Source organism: Mixophyes fleayi, chromosome 5 (genome assembly GCF_038048845.1).
Source record: "Mixophyes fleayi isolate aMixFle1 chromosome 5, aMixFle1.hap1, whole genome shotgun sequence".
Classification (NCBI taxonomy): Eukaryota; Metazoa; Chordata; class Amphibia; order Anura; family Limnodynastidae; genus Mixophyes; species Mixophyes fleayi.
In genome coordinates this window covers 265,908,374-265,917,849 of record NC_134406.1, presented here as the reverse complement: position 1 = coordinate 265,917,849, position 9,476 = coordinate 265,908,374, and the positions used below count along the sequence as shown (strand labels likewise).

Sequence of the window (9,476 nt, the reverse complement as noted above, 5' to 3'; positions counted from 1 at the left end):
TATCTCGACATCTGTGTTGTCCCGTGTAACTGACTGTCTTTCTGCCATTTCATCTTGGATGGCCTCTCGTCAACTCAAACTTAATCTTTCTAAAACAGAGTTAATAATATTCCCACCCGCCAACAAGAGCATACCTGACATTTCTATCTCTGTTGATAACATGACCATAAATCCCACCCCACAAGCTCGCTGCCTAGGTGTAATCCTTGATTCACGCCTATCCTTTGTTCCCCACATTGACTCTATATCTAAATCATGTTACATACATCTAAAGAACATTTCCAGAATCCGCACATATCTCACACAAGACACTGCTAAAACCTTAATTCATGCACTAATCATCTCCCGCATTGACTATTGCAATTCCCTCCTTACTGGTCTTCCCAAAAACAGACTCAAACCCCTAAAATCTATTTTACATGCTTCGGCAAGACTGATTTTCCTTGCAAATAGCTATTCCTCTGTTGAATCACTCTGTATGTCTCTACACTGGCTGCCTGTCTTCTACCGAATCCAATATAAAATACTTTTACTAACCTACAAGGCCATCAACAAAGCTGCACCAACATACATCTCCTCTCTTGTCTCAAAATATCTCCCAACTCGGCAACTCCGTTCTGCAAAAGATCTGCGTCTCTCATCCACCCTCATTACATCCTCCCATTCCCGGTTACAGGACTTTTTTCGGGCTGCACCCACTCTATGGAACTCTCTCCCTCGCACAATAAGACTCTCCTCTGTTCTACAAACTTTCAAGCGTTCTCTGAAAACCTACCTATTCAGACAAGCTTATAATATTCCTCAACCACCATCTTAACCTCACTACCTTTAGCCTGTTACACAATTTCACACAAGACAACTACCCCCGGAATAACATTGTTGTGTGACAGGATCATTTGCTTATGAGTCACCCTACCTTTGCAGTCTGGCTGGGCCAAGATGCAAAATGTATACTTAACCTCATGTGTCAATCTCCCATTGTCCCATAGATTGTAAGCTTGCGAGCAGGGCCTTCTCACCTCTTTGTCTGTTTTACCCAGTTTGTTTATTAGTTTATTACGTTTGTCCTCAATTGTAAAGCGCTACGGAATATGTTGGCGCTATATAAATAAATGATGATGATGATGATGATGAAGTGTAGTGTTTATAAAGACAGACAGCGTCGAAGTGTTATTAGTTGGCTTTCTTAACCCTAAAATTGTCCCTGTTGCAAATATTCGTGCAATGGACAGTTACTTTTTTATTGAAAGACTCAAGCTTTCAAGTGTAGTGTTTATAAAATATAAACAACAATACAGTAGTTTTAGAGCACGTCAATACCTCTTGTTTTAAATTATGACACGGCATTTTACTTTTGGTTTAATTTCTTGAATTTTTTAAAATTTGGTTTTACTTTTTGAACATGGCAAACGACTGTTGATTGGTCATATAATGCCAAAAAAAAAGTTCCAAGATGGAATTGTCCTTGGGCCCTCACACCCACCCTTATGTTGTTGAAATAGGACATGCACACTTTAACAAACCAATCATTTCAGCGACAGGGCCTACCAAACAACTTTGGCTGAAATGATTGGTTTGTTTGGGCCCCCACACCAAAAAAGCTATTCATCTCTCCCTGTACAGACTAAACAGGCTCTACTGAGGCAAGATGTCGTCCTCATCCTCAACCTCTGATTCCTCTCCCCCTACAGTGTGTACTTCCTCCTCATCACACATTATCAATTCGTCCCCGCTGGACTCCACAACCACAGGTCCCTCTGTAGTATCTGGAGGGCAGTGCTGTACTTCATTGAGGAATTGTTTATTCATTTTTATAAACATCATTTTTTCAACGTTGTGAGGAAGCAACCTCCTTCGCCGCTCACTGACCAGGTTCCCCGCTGCACTAAAAACTCTTTCCGAGTACACACTGGAGGGGGGACAACTCAGGTAAAATAGAGCCAGTTTGTACAGGGGCTTCCAAACTGCCTTTTGGAGTTCTACCACGTCACTACCTCTAGTTAATTTAGATTGCAAGGTTTGTAAATACTTCGAAGATAAAAAAAAGCAGGCTGCACAGACTGTGGAGCTAGAAAGTGAAATTAAATGGACCACGTTACTTTGGTGGCTATCTATGCCCCCCCCGCCCTACACTTGTAGTTGAATATAAAAAAAGCAGCCTACATAGATTGTAGAACTAGAAATTCAAATATGCAAAAAAATGGACAAAGGCAGTTTGGTATCTGTCTGCATCAGATCCCCTCTCCACTAGGAGTAAAATAGAACACTATTCAGCCGTTATATAATCTAGAATATAAATAGAAATTGAGAAAGGCAATTTGGTATATGTCTGCATCATAATCATCAACATCCTCCTCAGCGCCAGCTACATCAATATCCTCCTCCCGGTGTACAACATTCAGACCTTCATTAGCCAAATCTGTAACTGGACTGTGGGTGATCCTTCCAGCATATGCAGAGGGCGTGCTGCAAATGCTGGATGGAGTCACCTTTTCCCGTACAGTGATGGGAAGGTCAGGGTTCACAACCAACAATACCCTTGGACTCGCCTTGGGGATTTGTGATGTCATCTGTTTAGAAGGCAGAGTTCTTTGCTGTTTTGTTGTTGTTGCTGACAGGGGGGGGGAGGAGGAGGGCTTAGATCCTTGGTTGAAGCTGGACCACTAGTCACGGGCCAGGGCCTAAGCCGTTCCTTGCCACTACGTGTCGTAAATGGCATATTGCCAACTTTACGTTTCTCCTCAGCTGATTTTAAGTTTCTCTTTTTGCTATTTTTTGAGAACTTGGGCATTTTGGATTTTACATGCCCTGTACTAGGAGATTGGGCATCGGGCTTGCCAGACGACGTTAATGGCATTTCATCGTCTATGTCATGACTAGTGGCAGCAGCTTCAGCATTAGGAGGAAGTGGGTCTTGATCTTTCCCTACTTTATCCTCCAAATTTTTGGTCTCCATTATATGTAGCACAAGATACTGCAGAATGTGTGAACTTGGTAATATTGCAGTACCAATGGACTTATACTGCTGGATTGGTTTTGCAAATTTGGTTATAATTACTATATATTTTTTTATTTTTTTTTAATTTTTTTTTTTTTTTAACTTTTTTTTATTTTTTAAAAACTTGGGAATAATGGGGAAATAACTATGCCCTTAGAAGCACAGAGCACAGGACACAGCACCACTGGACTGAACAGGACACGGCACAGGACCCAGCAGCACTACGGACCTCAGCAGGACAGAGCACAGGACACAGCACCACTGGACTGATACTGCAGAATGTGTGAACTTTGTAATATTGCAGTACCAATGGACTTATACTGCTGGATTGGTTTTGCAAATTTGGTTATAATTATTATATATTTTTTTTTTTTTTTACATTTTTTATTTTTTTTTACTTTTTTTTTATTTTTTAAAAACTTGGGAATAATGGGGAAATAACTATGCCCTTAGAAGCACAGAGCACAGGACACAGCACCACTGGACTGAACAGGACACGGCACAGGACCCAGCAGCACTACGGAACTCAGCAGGACAGAGCACAGGACACAGCACCACTGGACTGATACTGCAGAATGTGTGAACTTTGTAATATTGCAGTACCAATGGACTTATACTGCTGGATTGGTTTTGCAAATTTGGTTATAATTATTATATATTTTTTTTTTTTTTTAAATTTTTTATTTTTTTTTACTTTTTTTTTATTTTTTAAAAACTTGGGAATAATGGGGAAATAACTATGCCCTTAGAAGCACAGAGCACAGGACACAGCACCACTGGACTGAACAGGACACGGCACAGGACCCAGCAGCACTACGGAACTCAGCAGGACAGAGCACAGGACACAGCACCACTGGACTGATACTGCAGAATGTGTAAACTTTGTAATATTGCAGTACCACTGGACTTTTACTGCTGAATGTGTGAACTTGGTAATATTGCAGTACCAATGGGCTTATACTGCAGGATTGGTTGTGCAAATTTTGTGGTAATTAAAATAAATTTAAGTAGTTTTTGGTATTTTTTAAAAAAACTTTTTTTTATTTTTTTAAACACAGGGGAATATTGGGGAAATAGCTATGCCCTTAGAAGCACAGAGCACAGGACACAGCACCACTGGACTGAACAGGACACAGCACAGGACCCAGCAGCACCACTGACCTCAGAAGGACAGAGCACAGCACACAGCACCACTGGACTGATACTGCAGAACACAGCACAGCACAGCACAGCACAGCACAGAACTAAACAGCACAGCACGAGATCTACCAGGACAGAGGACCACCTAACACACCCTCCCTCTACCCTGATCAATGCCCGAGTGAAGATGGCGGCGACTAGCGGGGAATTTATAGGATCCGAGTATCGCGAGATCCGACAACGGGATTATGAGTCAGAGCCTCAGTTTCACATTTGAATTTGGCGCCAATACCCGGATCTGTCTCGGATCCGACTCGGATCCGCAACGTTCGGGTGGGCTCGGATTTCATAAATCCGAGTGCGCTCATCCCTAGTATATATATATATATATATATATATATATATATATATATATATAACTTTACAATCTACAGTTTTTAGTAAGGGATTTACTGCAGTGAAGTTCACAAGCCAATACCCAGTTTTTTCAAACTTAATTCAGATCTCACTGCCCCACAAAAGATTATTTTCACTAGAAAAATCTACAATTTTAAAATAAATAAATAAATCATTTTGTTTTTGGATTCTGTTGCTAATAGTCATACAGCAAAAGCACCCTGTTTTTCTGCACTAAATATACTACTTAGTTCCAATTGATATTTAGCTCAGTCTATATACTAGTACTATTATATATATTATATATGTATTAATAATAACCAGTAGCCAGTACTCCGTCTAAACTCTCTGATAGATTGAATTTAAAACCAATTGATCCGTAAACTATTCTAGCTGACTGATCACTACAAAACTGCTTTAAAATGATCACATTGTTTTCTTTGTCTATATATATATATATATATATATATATATATATATATACATACATACATACATACATATATACACACACACACACACACATAGATGGATATATCTGTCTGAAACTCTCGCAACTGTTCACCAATATTTTTCCCGGAAATTACGCTTTGCCTCATTTTGAGATCTGAAATTGGCGCATGAAGTCATGCCTCGGTTTCTCTAGGAACCCCAAGTCTTGGATCTGCCAGATTTCTCAGAATCCATACCGCTCATCTCTAATGTATATTCTAATAATGTCTATTCTGAACATAAAATATCAACTGATAGCATTCTGAGACTAGTCTTAATATCTTAATAAATTATTTAAACTGAAAATTAAATCTCATTGGTATACATGGGTATAAGGTTCAAACATACAGTGGGTGATAATTCAGTAAAATAATGCAGATAGTACAGACCTGATACCTGTTTTCCTGCTGCTCCTGGTATTGCTTCTGTGACAGAAAAGTGAGTCCTTATGTGCTCTGTGGAGTTACGCAACGTGATGGTAGTTATGAGCACTTGCACATATTAAGTTGCTTGTCTGTTCAGAGATATAGTGGGATTTGTGACAGCAGTGCTTTGACTATTCAAACCCAGCCTTTTCATCTTGCCAGAACAAGATCTCCATGATTCATGCTTCTTTATGAGCTTCTGTTCTGTGTCATTCTACAACCTCTCACCCCTTTATTACTATCCTTTCCAAATCATTAAACTTTGCCATTTTCCCTATAACATACTGCTCTCTTTAGCATTTCTTATGGGTTAAATAAATCATGAATTAACAGTTTTTATTATGTTTCACCTTTGTGAGTGTGAGAATTGTAGTGCACTTCTCCACAGAAGGACAACACTGAGGTGCACAATGAATCAAACTGATTTGGCTGGGCTGTTCTTTTTTCTTTTTAAATATCTTTATTAGAAGAATCATGTAAAGATCCATGCAATGAACAGAAAGGGCCTGACTCATTAAGGAAAGTTTTCTCTCGAACAAAACCACGTTACAATGCAAGAGGTGCAAATTAGTTTATTACTTTGCACATTAGTTAAATACTGGCTGCTTTTTAAAGTAGCACACAAATACTTGATAGCTTTATTTGTACACTGAAATTTAAAGTTGATCTATAACATGCCCTACCCAAACTATAAATCTGTCATCACATCTTAAACTTACCTCCCCCTCCAATGCAACATGGTTTTGCCAAGGTGCAAAGTTACTCATTTTTTTTTGCTTTCCTTTCCTTAATGAACCAAGATCCAAAATGTAGTCAATTAATATGTTTAAATTTGAAAAACATTGTCGTAGTTATGAATATAAATGTACAGAAACATACACAGACATTGTATTATGTTACATAAATTTTCTTTTAAACATAGTGGAGCTTGTAATAATGTACAGATGGAGATGTCGGGATTGCATGCCTGGAAAAAAATGGGAAGGGGAATATGATTCCTGCCACAATATCAATGGGTTGTCATGACGCTGGCCCAGAAGTCCCATCAGAGAGGAATCTCCTATGGAGAAATTTACTGCACCTGCTGTTCACCGCTGTGGAAGTCCAGTGATGCCAATGTGCAGCATGCCCTAGTGGTATGTAGTATACCACCTATGCGTTTCATAGGATTGAATTTTTTAGGGAATATTTTCAGTGTTCAAAAAATGTCTTATATAAATAGTCCCATTGGCTAATCACATAAAATAAAGTGGTGTGATACAATGTATTAACAAAAGTTGCTAAATCGATCAAACAATCTGTTTTGATTCTAACATAATTCCACAAATCTAACATTTCATTTCAGTCATACTTGTAAACTTGATATATTAATTGTTCTCTTAGCAAGTCCTTATCCGTCTGGTGGGAAAACTGAGTACCTTTAGGTGAATAGAACTCATGCAAGCCCGTCTTTATTTAATAATTTAGTTGTTATAAAATTGATTATACTAAACTAGTGCCCCTAAAGGTTATTAGGTAATAGCAAGGATGCAATTCAAAAAAACGGTCTCTTTAGGGAGTGGCTTGGTAGCCATACTGTATGGTTGCAGCAGATTAGAGCTCCTTCTATTACCCAGTTTACCCAGCTGATTCCTGTGGTTTCCAGACCACTTCAACTCTCCTGTGGTTTCCAGACCACTTCAACTCTCCTGTGGTTTCCAGACCACTTCAACTCTCCTGTAGTTTCCAGACTACTTCAACTCTCCTGTGTTTCATCGAGACTGTATTAGCTGATTCCTATCCGCTGCCTCCGTGCTCAACAGTTCCTGCTCACCTCTACTCTCCCGTGTTTCCTCGTGACTGAACCTGCTGAATCCTATCCGCTACCTCCGTGTACCTGCAGTGTCCTGCTTGCCGCTACCCTTCAGTTCTACTCGTGTCTGCAGCCAGCTGATCCGCTCTCCGTGCTCCTACAGTGTTCCTGCCTGTGTCAACTCGCCTGTCTGCATTGGATCAACGCTCCGCTGCTGTCTTCTACTTGGATACCGCTTCTACTCTTCAGTGACCTCCCGGTGACCAGTCCTATATACTACGGCTTCCTGAGTATTGTTCCATCGTTGCTGGTCTACCTACCTGTGCGCTGCACCTACTTGGATATCGCTTCCATTTCCCTGGGACTTCGCATCCTGCCGGCCTCCTGCCGCTCAGGTATCTCTGCACTCCCTTCTGACAGCCTGCTCTTCTGAACCACGGTATGCATACTTCTCATTGACTGTGCTCGTGTATTCATAGCCGGATTAAGGGGGGGGCACAGGGGGCACGTGCCCCGGGCCCCCCTCTCTCCGAGGGCCCCCCGAATCACCTCACCTGGCAGTTGCTGTGAAATACGACTGCGGGGGCCCCCTGACAAATGCGGGCACTCCTTAACCCTTGGATGATCTCTAAACATTTGCCAGTAGTACAGCAGCACCGCAGCTGCTGTACTGTCAAAAATGTCCGAAATTGAGCTGCTGCGCATGTGCAGCAGCTCCTCCTAGGCACCAAGAAAGTGAGCAGGTGAGTCGTCATAGTTTCACTGGGCACCAGGGCCCTGTGCTTCCTGTCCCACAATTCTTTCTCTTTTTTTCAAACTTCCGCGCGGCCACGCGATGACGTCACATCGCGCTGACGCAGCCGCCCAGGAGCCTCCGGTAAGTTGGTGCGCTGTTTTTCTTTCTAATCCGTCCAGGGGATAGTGACAGGTACTGCAGAGGGGGGCTGGGGTGGCAATAACTAAAAATTACTGCACGGGAGAAGTGATGTCTGCAGGGGGAGGAAAATGTCTGCAGGGGGAAGGGGGGGGGAGTGGCTGACAATGTATGCAGGGGAAAGGGGGGTGAGTGACAATGTATGCAGGGGGAAGGGGGGGTGAGTGACAATGTATGCAGGGGAAAGGGGGGGGTGAGTGACAATGTATGCAGGGGGAAGGGGGGGTGAGTGACAATGTATACAGGGGAAAGGGGGGGGGTGAGTGACAATGTATGCAGGGGGAAGGGGGGGTGAGTGACAATGTATGCAGGGGGAAGGGGGGGTGAGTGACAATGTATGCAGGGGGAAGGGGGGGTGAGTGACAATGTATGCAGGGGGAAGGGGGGGTGAGTGACAATGTATGCAGGGGGAAGGGGGGGTGAGTGACAATGTATGCAGGGGAAAGGGGGGGGGGGTGAGTGACAATGTATGCAGGGGGAAGGGGGGGTGAGTGACAATGTATGCATGGAAAGGGGGGGTGAGTGACAATGTATGCAGGGGAAAGGGGGGTGAGTGACAATGTATGCAGGGGGAAGGGGGGGTGAGTGACAATGTATGCAGGGGAAAGGGGGGTGAGTGACAATGTATGCAGGGGAAAGGGGGGGTGAGTGACAATGTATGCAGGGGAAAGGGGGGGTGAGTGACAATGTATGCAGGGGAAAGGGGGGGTGAGTGACAATGTATGCAGGGGAAAGGGGGGGTGAGTGACCATGTATGCAGGGGAAAGGGGGGGGGTGAGTGACAATGTATGCATGGGAAAGGGGGTGTAAGTGACAATGTATGCAGGGGAAAGGGGGGGTGAGTGACAATGTATGCATGGGAAAGGGGGGGTGAGTGACAATGTATGCACGGGAAAGGGGGGGTTAGTGACAATGTATACAGGGAAAGGGGGGGGTGAGTGACAATGTATACAGGGGAAAGGGGGGTGAGTGACAATGTATACAGGGGAAAGGGGGGGTGAGTGACAATGTATGCAGGGGAAGGGGGGGTGAGTGACAATGTATGCATGGGAAAGGGGGGGTGAGTGACAATGTATGCAGGGGAAAGGGGGGGTGAGTGACAATGTATGCAGGGGAAAGGGGGGGTGAGTGACAATGTATGCAGGGGAAGGGGGGGTGAGTGACAATGTATGCAGGGGAAGGGGGGGGGCAATGACTGTAGGAGGGGGACAATAAAAATGGCCAATGTGTGTGGGGGGACGACAGTATATGACTGTAATGTGTGTGGGGGACAGTATATGACTGTAATGTGTGTGGGGG

The 9,476-nt window shown here is 43.1% G+C and overlaps 1 protein-coding gene across 1 annotated transcript in view; it reads right to left on the bottom strand.

Annotated features, from left to right (window-relative positions):
* Nucleotides 1-5,549, bottom strand: part of LOC142159293 (putative methyltransferase DDB_G0268948) — a 196,753-nt gene extending 191,204 nt beyond the window's left edge. The window contains exon 1 of the mRNA XM_075214053.1: nucleotides 5,416-5,549. The gene's annotated coding sequence lies outside the window, so the exon portion shown is untranslated. The remainder of the gene's footprint in view (nucleotides 1-5,415) is intronic.
* Nucleotides 5,550-9,476: the final 3,927 nt, after the last annotated feature.